Source organism: Oncorhynchus mykiss, chromosome 11 (assembly GCF_057628025.1).
Source record: "Oncorhynchus mykiss isolate SJ-2025 chromosome 11, ASM5762802v1, whole genome shotgun sequence".
In the NCBI taxonomy this organism is placed as follows: Eukaryota; Metazoa; Chordata; class Actinopteri; order Salmoniformes; family Salmonidae; genus Oncorhynchus; species Oncorhynchus mykiss.
This window is the reverse complement of record NC_143032.1, coordinates 46866433-46879766: the sequence shown is the minus strand read 5'-3', so window position 1 is coordinate 46879766 and position 13334 is coordinate 46866433.

Genomic DNA, 13334 nt, shown 5'->3' with positions numbered 1-13334 from the left:
GAATCATAAACAAATTTTAATGAGTCACGATACGGCTACTTCATTTATGAATGGGACATTTAGCTATTGCTCCAAAATATGTATGATTTACACTGTATGCAAAGCTGTCCAAACATTAACCATGAATGAGCATTACACATATAATGAACAAAAATATAAATGCAGCATGCAATCATTTCAAAGATCATACTGAGTTACAGTTCATATGAGAAAATCAGTCAAATTAAATCAATTCATTGGGCCCTAATCTATGGATTCTCCCTTACTGGGAATACAGAAATGCATCTTTTGGTCACATATACCTTAAAAAAATGGGCCTCAAAATGGGCCTCAGGATATCTTCAATGTATTCATGTGCATTCAATTTGACATCGATAAAATGCAATTGTGTTCGTTGTCCGTAGCTTGTGCCTGCTGTACCATAACCCCACTGCCACCATGAGGCACTCTGTTTACAACGTTGACATCAGCAAACTGCTCGCCCACACGATGCGGTTGTGAGGCCGGTTGGATGTACTGCCAAATTCTCTAAAACAATATTGGAAGCGGCTTATGGTAGAGAAATGAACATTAAATTAGTCAGCATGCCAATTGCACACTGCCTCAAAACTTGAGACATCTGTGGCATTGTGTTGTGTGGCAAAACTGCACATTAATAGAGTGGCCTTCAATTGTCCCCAGCCCAAGGTGCCACTCTGTAATGACCATGCTGTTTAATCAGCTTCTTGATATGCCACACCTGTGAGGTGGATGGATTATTTTAGCAAAAGAGAAATGGTTACTAACAGGGATATATAAAAATTGTGTCCACAAAATTTGAGAGAAATATGCTTTTTTTTGTGATAACTGAACATTTCTGGGATCTTTTATTTCAGCTCATGAAACATGGGATCAACACTTTACATGTTGCATTTATATTTTTGTTCAGTGTATGTTGTCCTTGATATTACCAGACAATACCAGTCAGTGTTCAATTCTGGTTTTGATATACCACTCTGTGAATGTGTAAGAATAGAAGAGGTACCAGGAAGTGATAGTGAAGGCTGTGAATGTGTTAAGCTTTTTGGGGAAGTCACAAGAGTTGTCTTGGGGAACTTACACCATCTACATCTGAAGAAAACTACTTTCATTACTTATGATTTAAATTTTGTGTTTGCGGTTTTAAATAATATCCTTGCAAATGTTCATATTTTAAATGTAAGTTATACTCACAATTAATCTTTCTGCTGCCATAGAAATACTAATACCCATAATGGCCTTATTTATGTCACGTGTGCTCCCTCTCCGTCCTTTAGGTCACCAGGCTGCTCGTTACAATATCACAGTATAATAAAAAGAAAATGGATCTCATACTTACAAAGTCCTCATGTACTCTATACAGAAGGTCTATTGGAGTAATGCCATTTTGTGACATTAACAACAACCAAGCCTACCCCCCCCAAAAAACAATGCCTGTAATTTACCACATGCTTTATCACTGGGTTTTCCAGTCAGCTTCTGCAACACTGAATAAATGTTAAAACCGGCCATAGGCACATTTATACAGTAGGCAAATCTATAATGTAGGCAAATCTATAATGTAGGCAAATAATTTCAAAACATTCAAGTTTGATTTCAGGCTTTACCCCTGTGGTGCTTTTGAAGTTGGTCATTTGACTGCCTCAGTGGCTCAACTTTGACCTCCGCTCTCCAACTGTAGGAGTCAGTGGCCGTGTTCGAGAGCGTCAAAACTGTATCATAGGTGAATGAGGACTGTCTGAATGATCTACAAATAATGAGTCATTATTTATCATGCAAGGTGATTTGTAGATCAGTCAGAAGTTGCCTACACTTTCAGCTGCAATATCGAACAAGCCATGATGGTGTGTTCAAGTGGTAAAGCTAACAAAGCCAACTGTAGACGAAAGTTGGCGAGTGAAGGGGGAGGTGAATCTGCGACAGCTGAAAGTTGGACAATGTAATGAGCTTCCAACAGCAAGGCTCAGATTAACATGGCAGTGTCAAGAGAGCTACTATTCTTTTTATAAAAGTTTGTCTTTATAAATGTCAAAATAAACTTTTATACCACGATATCAAATCAAATTGTATTGGTCATGTACACATATTTTGCAGATGTTATCGCAGGTGCAGCGAAATGCTTATGTTTCTAGCTCCAACAGTGCAGGTATTCCTAACTATACACACAAATAAAGAAATTAAGAAGAGTCACAATGAGAAATGTCAGAGTCTGGAATATAAATATATAGTGGCGACGCATCATTGAGCCCCACCATATACAATACCATTCAAATGTTTGGACAGAACTACTCATTAAAGGGTTTTTCTTCTTATTATTATTTTGTTCTACATTGTAGAATAATAGTGAAGACATACAAACTATGAAATAACACTTAAGTATAATGTAGTAACCAAAATAGTGTTAATCAATCAATTTTAGATTCTTCACAGTAGCCACCCTTTGCCTTGATGACAGCTATGCACACTCTTGGCATTCTCTCAACCAGCTTCACCTGGAATGCTTTTCCAATAGACTTAAATGTGTTCCCACATTCTGAGCACTTGTTGTCTGCTTTTCCTTCACTCTGTGGTCCAACTCATCCCAAATCATCTCAATTGGGTTGATGTCGGGTGATTCTGGAGGTCAGGTCATCTGATAGAGCACTCCATCACTCTCCTTCTTGGTCAAATAGCCCTTACACAGCCTGGAGGTGTTTTGGATCATTGTCCTGTTGAAAAACAAATTATAGTCCCATTAAGCGCAAACCAGATGGGATGGCATATCGCTGCAGAATGCCGTGGTAGGCATGCTGGTTAAGTGTGCCTTGAATTCTAAATAAATCCCTGACAGTGTCACCAGCAAAGCACCTCCACACCATCACACATATGGAGATTATCCATTCACCTACTCTGTATCACAAAGACAAGACTGTCATGTTGTTCTCCAGCTCTTGCCCATCATTTTCATTGACAATAGCTTTCTATTTTCTTTTTTTTACAATAAATCGACCCATGTCAACCAGACTGCAAAATTAGCTAGTAGCAAACTGATATGTGTTGGTCACTGTAGCTGAACAGTTGCATTCTATTTCGGCAAACGTTCCAGTTCAGTCTTTTTCATCTATCTGCCGTCCAGGGAACAATAGATATATTCAATCACATGATTCAGGCCTGCATTAAACACATTTAATTTAAATGTTATCATTGTTATGTATTATGAATGGAAACTCGAAAAATCTCTATACATAAGTAGTAGATTTGGATAGAAAACACTCTAAAGTTTCCAAAACTGTTAAAGTAATGTCTGTGAGTATTGCAGAAATCATATGGTAGGGGAAAACTTGGGACAAATCCAACCAGGAAGTGGGAAATCTGAGGTTTGTAGTTTCATTTAAGTGATTGCCTATCAAATATGCTGTGTCTATGGGGCCAGATTGCACTTCCCAAGGCTTCCAGCAGATGTCAACAGTCTTTAAAAAGTTGTTTGAGGCTACTATTGTGGAAGAGTGTCGAATAAGAGCTGTTTCAACAAGTGGACTAGGCTGAGGCCAATGAGTTGTTTACTGCACGATCACGCGGGCCTGCCATTCCTTCTTTTTCCTCTGTAATGAATACGCTATTGTCTGGTGGGAATATTATTGAAGATTTATGATAAAAAGACCCTAAGGATGATTGTAAACATCATTTGGCAAATTTCTACGAACTGTAATGGAACTCTTTTGACATTTAGTCTGGATTTTGCGCTCGCGCATTGTGCCTTTGGAATAGTGAACTAAACGCGCAAACAAAATGGAGGTATTTGGACATAAAGATGGACTTTATCGAACAAAACAACAATTTCTTGTGGAAGTGGGAGTCCTGGGAGTGCATTCAAACGAAGATCAGCAAAGGTAAGGGAAGATTTATAATGGTATTTCTGACTTTTGTTGACTCCACAACTTGACGGGTAACTGTATGGCTTGCTTTGGTGGCTAAGCACTATACTCAGATGATTGAATAATGTGCTTTCGCTGTAAAGCTTTTTTGAAATCTGACACAGCGGTTAACAGAAGTTAACAAGTTTATCTTTAATTCTATGTAAAACACTTGTATCTTTCATCAAAGTTTATGATGAGTATTTCTGTTATTTGATGTGGCTATCTGCAATTTCACCGGATGATTTGGAGGCATTTCTGAACATGGCGACATTGTAAACTGAGGTTTTTGGATATAAATATGAACTTTATCGAACAAAACATACATGTGTTGTGTAACATTGAGTCCTATGTTATGTTTGTCGAAGGAGAGATCAGGGTCCAGAGTCACGCTGAGTTCCTTCAGTTTTATTTGAGAAGACTGTTCAACCATCAAAATTCATTTTCAGATCTGACAGCAGATCTCTTTGTTTCTTAGAAACTAGAACAAGCATATCTGTTTTGTCTGTTTTAACCTTTCTAGCACAGGGGAACCCCTCGACAACATTCCGCTGAAAAGGCAGCGTGAGAAATTGATAGGAATTTTATGAATAATGACTAGACACTATCTACATTTCAATAGAACTATAACTAATTAAACTCTACCCTGTTTTACAATATCTGATTAATAATGTTAGTTCCTAAGAAAGAGGTTATGTAGCATGGATAAGGGGTAATTGGAAATGATAACCATTGTGTAGGAAGTAATGTGTGTGTGTGTGTGTGTCTTAAGTAAGCAAAGAGAATCATTAACCTATGTTTGAACCGACTCAACTATAACTCTGTGGCGATCATATAAGACAGCGAGAGCCTCTCCAGGTTTTCCGTATCTGGAACTGTCTGCTAAGTAGTGATAAACTATGGTGAGACTTCAGAAGTTTATCCAGATATAGTGTGTGCCGTGTGTGCGCTAGAAATTTGGAATTAACTTTTGAACCTGCTTTGTCCTGGTCGAGAGGAGTAGATTCATTTTATAACCGATGATGTCATATTTGATATATAAACTGTTGTACAGGGTTCTATAGGCAGCGCGCTCCGAGAATAAATGCTATTGGCTCATTTTTGATAGACTGGTCTCTGTCTATTTTATGCAAATAAGGATCTTACAATTTCTTAGAAACAGAGTGATTTTAACCTTTTGCGTGTAGGGGGCAGAATTTTCGTTTTTGGTAAAAAACGTACTCATTTGAAACTGCCTATTTCTCAGCCCCAGAAACTAGAATATGCATATAATTGTCTTATCAGGATAGAAAACACTCTAAAGTTTTCAAAACTGTAAAAATATTGTCTGTGAGTATAACAGAACTGATATTGCAGGTGAAAACCTGAGGAAAATCCAATCAGGAAGTGCCTCTTATTTTGAAACCTCTCTGTTCCCATGCATGCCTATCCTCCATTTAAAGGGATATCAACCAGATTCCTTTTTCTATGGCTTCCCTAAGGTGTCAACAGTCTTTAGACATAGTTTCAGGCTTTTATTTTGAAAATTTAGCGTGAAAGATCACATTGCGGAAGTGGATATGTGGGGGCTCTCAGAGTGAGTTTTGCGCTACAGAGTAAAGATGACATTGTTCTTCCGGTGTTTCATGAAAAACCTACACACCTGTTTGATATATTATCGAATCTATATTTTAAAAACAACCCTAGGATTGATTATAAAAAAGGTTTGACATGTTTCTGGGGACATTATGGATATTATTTGGAATATACGTCTGAGTTGTCGTGACCGCTCTTTCCGGTGGATTTCTGAACATAACGCGACAAACAAACGGTAAAAAAGGTATTTTGGGTATAAAAATAATCTTTATGGAACAAAAGGAACATTTGTCGTGTAACTGGGAGTCTCGTGAGTGAAAACATCCGAAGATCATCAAAGGTAAACTATTAATTTGATTGCTTTTCTGATTTTCGTGACCTAGCTACTTAATGCTTAGTGTACATAATGGTATGTTATGCTATCGATAAACTTACACAAACGCTTGGATTGCTTTCACTGTAAAGCATAATTTCAAAATCTGAGACGACGGGTGGATTAACAAAAGGCTAAACTGTGTTTTGCAATATTGCACTTGTGATTTCATGAATATGAATAATTTTTAGTAAAATTATTTGACTGTTGCGCTATGCTCTTCAGCGGTTGCTGACGAAAATGATCCCGCTAAAGGAATGGGTAGCGTCAAGAAGTTAATTGAATTGGTTAATGAACACATATAGGAATTGTAAAATTCCCATGACAGAAATTCATAATTTTTTTTTAATATGTAACTTTCACACATTAACAAGTCCAATACAGCAAATTAAAGATAAACATCTGGTTAATCTACCAATCGTGTCCAATTTATAATTTAAAAAATGGTTTACAGCTAAAGCATAACCAATGATTATGTTAGGTCATAGCCAAGTCGGAAAAAAACAGCCATTTTTCCAGCCAAAGATAGGAGTCACAAAAAGCAGAAATATCGATAAAATGAATCACTAACCTTTGATGATCTTCATCAGATGACACTCATAGGACATCATGTTACACAATACATGTATGCTTTGTTCAGTAATGTGCATATTTATATCCAAAAATCTCAGTTTACATTGGCGCCTTACGTGCATTAATGTTTTGATTCCATAACATCTGGTGATTTTGCAGAAATTCTTATAATAAACATTGATAAAAGATACAAGTGTTATTCACAGAATTAAAGATAGACTTCTCCTTAATGCAACCGCTGTGTCAGATTTCAAAAAAACTTTATGGAAAAAGTATAATCTGAGAACAGCGCTCAGAGCCCAAAACAGCCAGAGGAATATACTAATAATAATATGCATATATTAGCATCTGAGACAGAGTAGTAGGCAGTCCTCTCTGGGCACACTACTCATCCAAAAGTGAAAATGCTACCCCCTATCCCAAAAAGGCTAAGAAATTGCTTTTTCTGGCCACTCTTCCATAAAGCCCTGCTCTGTGGAGTGTACGGCTTAAAGTAGTCCTATTGACAGATACACCAATCTCTGTGGTGGAGCTTTGCAGCTCCTTCAGGGTTATTTCTGATTAATGCCCTTGCCTGGTCCGTGAATTTTGGTGGGCGGCACTCTCTTGGCAGGTTTGATGTGGTGCCATATTCTTTCCATTTTTTAATAATGGATTTAATGGTGCTCCGTTGGATGTTCAAAGTTTCTGATATTTTTTTTATAACCCAACCCTGATCAGTACTTCTCAACAGCTTTGTCCCAGACCTGTTTGGAGATCTCCTTCGTGATGCCCCTTGCTTAATTGTGTTGCAGACTCCGCGGCCTTTCAGAACAGGTGTATATATACTGATATCATGTGACAGATGATGTGACACTTAGATTGCACACAGGTACAATTATTTAACTAATTATGTGACTTCTGAAGGTAATTGGTTGCACCAGGGCTTCATAGCAAAGGAGGTGAATACATATGCATGCACCACTTTTGTGTTTTTTATTTTTGAAATAAGTAATTTTTTTCATTTCATTAAACCAATTTAGACTGTTTTGTGTATGTCCATTACATGAAATCCAAATAAAAATCAATTTAAATGACAGACTATAATGCAACAAAATAGGAAAAACACCAAGGGGTGTGAATACTTTTGCAAGGCACTGCATACATACGCCTGGCCAGCAACTTCCTAAAGGCAACACGAGATTGGGCTCAGTTGCTGAAGATAGCAAGGGGGTAATGTAGTGGCTCTTTTACTATTGTTTATGGTGAGACAATAATTGTCAAGTAAATATTTGAAGCAGAGTGCTAAAGATTATTCATCATATTTAACAACAAGAAATACCTCTGGATTTCCTTTAGCCACTGAGACAGCCATGTCAGTCATTAGATGGTGAGTGAGCACACAAATCTGACAAATGATGAACATGTGGAAACAGTACATAATGTCATATTTCATTTAAGGGTATTTTTTATAGATATATATTTTGTCATTTCACAATGAAAACACATGCAGCTGGTTTATGGAGTTTCACATCCCGATTTGAAGAATTCCTAAGCATCTGGACAAATTAGTAACGTTACACCCCAGCTCGTGACTGAAGGAGCAACAAGTTTGATGCACATGAAAAACCTCTGGGACACTGAATGGTCCACTCATTCAAAGTGGTCTTACTCCCTCATTTCTAAAGACTCTTGACATCTAGTGGAAGCTATAGGATGTGCAATTTGAGTCCTAAGTCAATGGATACTGTAATGGCATTCAATAGAAAACTACAAACGTTAACAAAATCCCACTTCCTGGATGTATTTTTCTCAGGTTTTCTGTTTTTTGGACTCACCTGGTCCGTCTATGTCATGGAAAGAGCAGGTGTTCCAAATGATTTGTACACTCAGTGTATACAGTATATATCATGTCTTTAACAGATACAGTTCAGGCGATGCAACGACTTCAACAAGAGGACCTTGCACATTTTTGGTTAACTTAAGAGTCTATTGCGTAAATCCGACAATTTAAGCTTGAGATATGTGTTTTTGTCTACGTCTCAATCCACCGCATTCAACTATGTCACCCTTCCACATGTGCGGTGTTAAGTGGCAGAGCTACAGCGCTGTTTGTTAGACCAGGAGACATCCCAAAAAACGATCTTTGATGATAATATCTGTAAAGTTGGCCTACAAACTAATATGGAAAGATGAGACTAACAAACACTATGGTGTCTCCATTGTTCTCTACATCCCACACAAGTTTCACGGCACTCGTCTGAAGGTAACCCATACAAATGGATTACCTTCAAAACTAAGGGGTTAATTGTGTGTCCAATATATATATATATATATTTCTTTTTTTAAATACATATTTCCTGAGCTTCAAATCAAATTGTATTGGTCACATACACATGTTTAGCAGATGTTATTGTGGGTGTAGCGAAATGTTTGTGTTTCTTGCTCCAGTGCAGTAATATCTAACAATTTCACAACATATACCCAATACACAAAAATCGAAGTAAAGGAATGAAGGAATATTGAATACATGGACTAGCAATGTCAGAGCGGCATAGACTAAGATACAGTATAATAGTATAGAATACAGTATATACATGTTTTTTGTTTGATTTTATTTATTTCACCTTTATTTAGCCAGGTAGGCAAGTTGAGAACAATTTCTCATTTACAACTGCGACCTGGCCAAGAAAAAATGCAAAGCAGTTCGACACATACAACATCACAGAGTTACACATGGAATAAACAAAACATACAGTCGAATAAAATCTATATACAGTGTGTGCAAAAGAGGTAAAAGGGAGGTAAAGGCAATAAATAGGCCATGTTGGCAAAGTAATTACAGTATATCAATTAGACACTAGAGTGATTGATGTGCAGAAGATTAATGTGCAAGTAGAGCTACAGGGGTGCAAAGGCGCTAAATAAATAAATAAATACAGTATGGGGATGAGCTATTTGGATGGGCTATTTACAGATGGGCCATGTACAGGTGCAGTGATCTGTGAGCTGCTCAGACAGCGGGTGCTTAAAGCTAGTGAGAGAGGTAAGAGGCTGCTACTTCAGTGATTTGAGATGAGAGGTGAGATATTAGATGAGTAATGTAAGATATGTAAACATTATTAAAGTGAATTGTGTTCCATTTATTAAAGTGGCCAGTGATTTCAAGTTTATGTATCATCAAGGACAACAACCACCCAAGCCACTGCCTGTTCACCCCGCTATCATCCAGAAGGCAAAGTTAGAACAGGTGCATCAAAGCTGGGACCGAAAGCCTGAAAAACAGCTTCTATCTCAAGGCCATCAGACTGTTAAACAGTTATCAGCAGCCTCTGTGCCACGGTTTGCCTGGCTGTGCAGTTTCCGTAATAGCTCGAAAAGAGGCTCTAAATTGTGCATCTGTAAAAGTTTGTGGGTTTTAGGTGCCAAGCCAAATTTTTTCAGCCTCCTGAGGTTAAAGAGGCGCTGTTGTGCCTTCTTCACCACACTGTCTGTGTGGGTGGACCATTTCAGTTTGTCAGTGATCAGTACGCCGAGGAACTTGAAGCTTTCCACCTTCTCCAGCGCGGTCCAGTCGATGTGGATAGGGAGGGTGCTCCCTCTGCTGTTTCCTGAAGTCCATGATTAACTCCTTTGTTTTGTTGATGTTGAGTGAGAGATTATTTTCCTGACACCGCACTCCCAGAGCCCTCATGTCCTCCATGTAGGCTGTCTCATCATGGTTAGTAATCAAGCCTACAACAAGGTCGTCTGCAAACTTGATGATTGAGTTGGAGGCGTGCTTGGCCACACAGTCATGGGTGAACAGGAGGGGGCTGAGCAAGCACCCTTGTGGAGCCCCAGTGTTGAGGATCAGCGAAGTGGAGGTGTTGTTTCCTACCTTCACCACCTGGGGGCGGCCCATCAGGAAGTCCAGGACCTAGTTGCAAAGGGCAGGGATCAGACCCAGGGCTTCTAGCTTAATGATGAGCTTGGAGGGTACTACGGTGTTGAATGCTGAGCTAAAGTCAATGAACAGCATTCTTGCAAAGGAATTTCTCTTGTCCAGATGGGATAGGGCAGTGGCAGTGCGATGGCGATTGCATCGTCTGTGGAGCTATTGGGGCAGTAAGCAAATTGAAGTGGGTCTAGGGTGACAGGTAAGGTAGAGGTGGATCCTTCACTAGTCTCTCAAAGCACTTCATGATGACAGAAGTGAGTGCTACGGGGCGATAGTCTTTTAGTTCAGTTACCTTTGCTTTCTTGGGTACAGGAACAATGGTGGCCCCTTTGAAGCCTGTGAAGACTGCAGACTGGGATAGGGAGAGATTGAATATGTCCGTAAACACACCAGCCAGCTGGTCTGCACATGCTCTGAAGATGCAGCTAGGGATGTCGTCTGGGCCGGCAGCCTTGCTAGGGCTAACACGCTTAAATGTCTTAATCACGTCGGCCATGGAGAAGGAGAGCCCACAAAACGGGTAAAGAACGTGTTTAGCTTGTCTGGAATCAAGACTTTGGTGTCCGCGACATGGCTGGTTTTCCTTTCGTCTTGTGTCTGAGCCGTTGAATTGCAACTTTGTTTCTATACTGATGTTTTGCCTGTTTGATTGCCTTGCTGAGGGAATAACTACATTGTTTGTATTCTGCTATATTCCTAAATGTGATGGTTCCCGCTTTCAGTTTTGCGTGAATGCTGCCATCTATCCATGGTTTCTGGTTAAGGTAGGTTTTAATAGTCACAGTGGGTACAACATCTCCTATACACTTCCTGATAAACTCAGTCACCGTTCTCGGAAGCTACCCAGAACATATCCCAGTCTGTGTGATTAAAACAAGAGTGGATTCCGATTTGTCAGACCAGCATTTAATAGTTCTTAGCATGGGTACTTCCTGTTAGAGTTTATTCCTATACGAAGGGAGGATAAAAATGGAGTTGCGGTCAGAATTGCCGAAAGGAGAGCGGGGGAGGGCCTTGTAGGCATGCCGGAAGTTGGAGTAACAGGGGTCGAGTGTTTTAGCAGCGCGAGTACTACAGTCGATATGTTGATAGATCTTCGGCAGCCTTTTTCTCAAATTTGCTTTAAATCCCCAGCTACAATAAATGCGGCCTCATGATATGTTGTTTCCAGTTTGCATAAAGTCCTGTGAAGTATTTGAGGGTGTAACGATTGTCGTTGGAATGAGACCAAAGCGCAGCGTGGAAATTGTTCATATTTAATGTTCACAAAAAAACACTCAAACAAAATGACAAACGGAGAAAACGAAAGTGCATAGTTCTGTCAGGGAAACAACCTAAACAGAAAACAATCACCCACAACTAAAATGGGGAAAACAGGCTACCTAAGTATGATTCTCAATCAGAGACAACGATCGACAGCTGCCTCTAATTGAGAACCATAAAGGAACTAAGGTCAAAGACAAAATGAAGGAACTAAGGTCAGAACGTGACAGAGGGCCATTGTGGTATCGGCTTGAGGGGGGATACACACGGCCGTGACTATAACAGAAGAAAATTATCTTCGGCGATAATACGGTTGGCATTTGATTGTGAGGTATTCTAGGTCGGGTGAACAACAGGACATGAGTTCCTGTAAGTTATCACAATTACACCATGATTGTAATATATTACTGTCTGTGCCATGAACTGAGACCCCAACTGGTTGGACCGACTCAGACAGTATATCCCGATAGAACCATGGTTCCGTGAAACAGAGTATGTTACAATCCCTGATGTCTCTCTGGAAAAAAACCCTCGCCCTTAGCTCGTCGACTTTATTATTCATCAACTGAATATTAGCGAGTAAAAAAACTTGGAAGTGGTGGGTGGTGTGCGTGCCTCCTCAGACTAGAAGACCTCTCCGAATTCGTCTCCCCCGCCGGCATTGTTTTGGGTCGGCCTCTGGAATCAGTTCAATTTCCCTGGGAGGTGCAAACAAAGGATCTGCTTTGGGAAAGTCGTATTCCTGGTTGCACCATTTTTTGCAGCTTTCTCCTAGATATATGACATGCACTTCAAAATCTTATTCCTTATGACACATTTTTTTACTGTCTTTTTCGCCATTTATAAATTTGTTATTCAATGCGTTTCTATGGGCTATAGTATTAAAACCTCTTATGGATAGGGGAGACGCTAGCATCTCAACTGGCCAATTGCCAGGGGAAATGCAGAGCGCCAGATTCAAATAAAATGCTATAAAATTCAAACTTTCATTAAATCACACATGTAAGATACTCAATTAAAGCTACACTCGTTGTGAATCCAGCCAACATGTCAGATTTTAAAAATGCTTTTTCGCGAAAGCATAAGAAGCTATTATCTGATAGCCTGCATCCATCTACACCAGCAGTAAACAAAGGAGCTAGCGTAGCAGGCGCTACACAAAACGCTGAAATAAAATATGCATTACCTTTGACGAGCTTCTTATGTTGGCAATCCAATATGTCCCATAAACATCATAATTGGTCCTTTTGTACGATTAATTCCGTCAATATATATAGAAAATGTTCATTTATAAAGCGCGTTTGATCCAGAAAAAAACAGCTTAGAAAAACATAACGTCACTACAAAATATTTCAAAAGTTGCCTATAAACTTTGCCCAAATATTTCAAACTACTTTTGTAATACAACGTTAGGTATTTTTAAATGTTAATAATCGATCAAATTGTATACGGGGCAATCTGTATTCAATACATGAACGGAACGAAACCAGCTCTGCTCTTCACGTCTTGCGCAACTCACAAAAGTGCCCCATGTTACTTCTTCATAAGACAAAGGAATAACCTCAACCATATTCCAAAGACTGGCGACATCGTGTGGAAGCGGTAGGAACTGAAAATAGGTTCCTATTAAATGTTCAATGGCAAAGACAATATAGGGAACAGAGATGGGAAGAAAAAAAATCTGAACAGTTAGTCCTGAGGGTTTTGCCTGCTACATAAG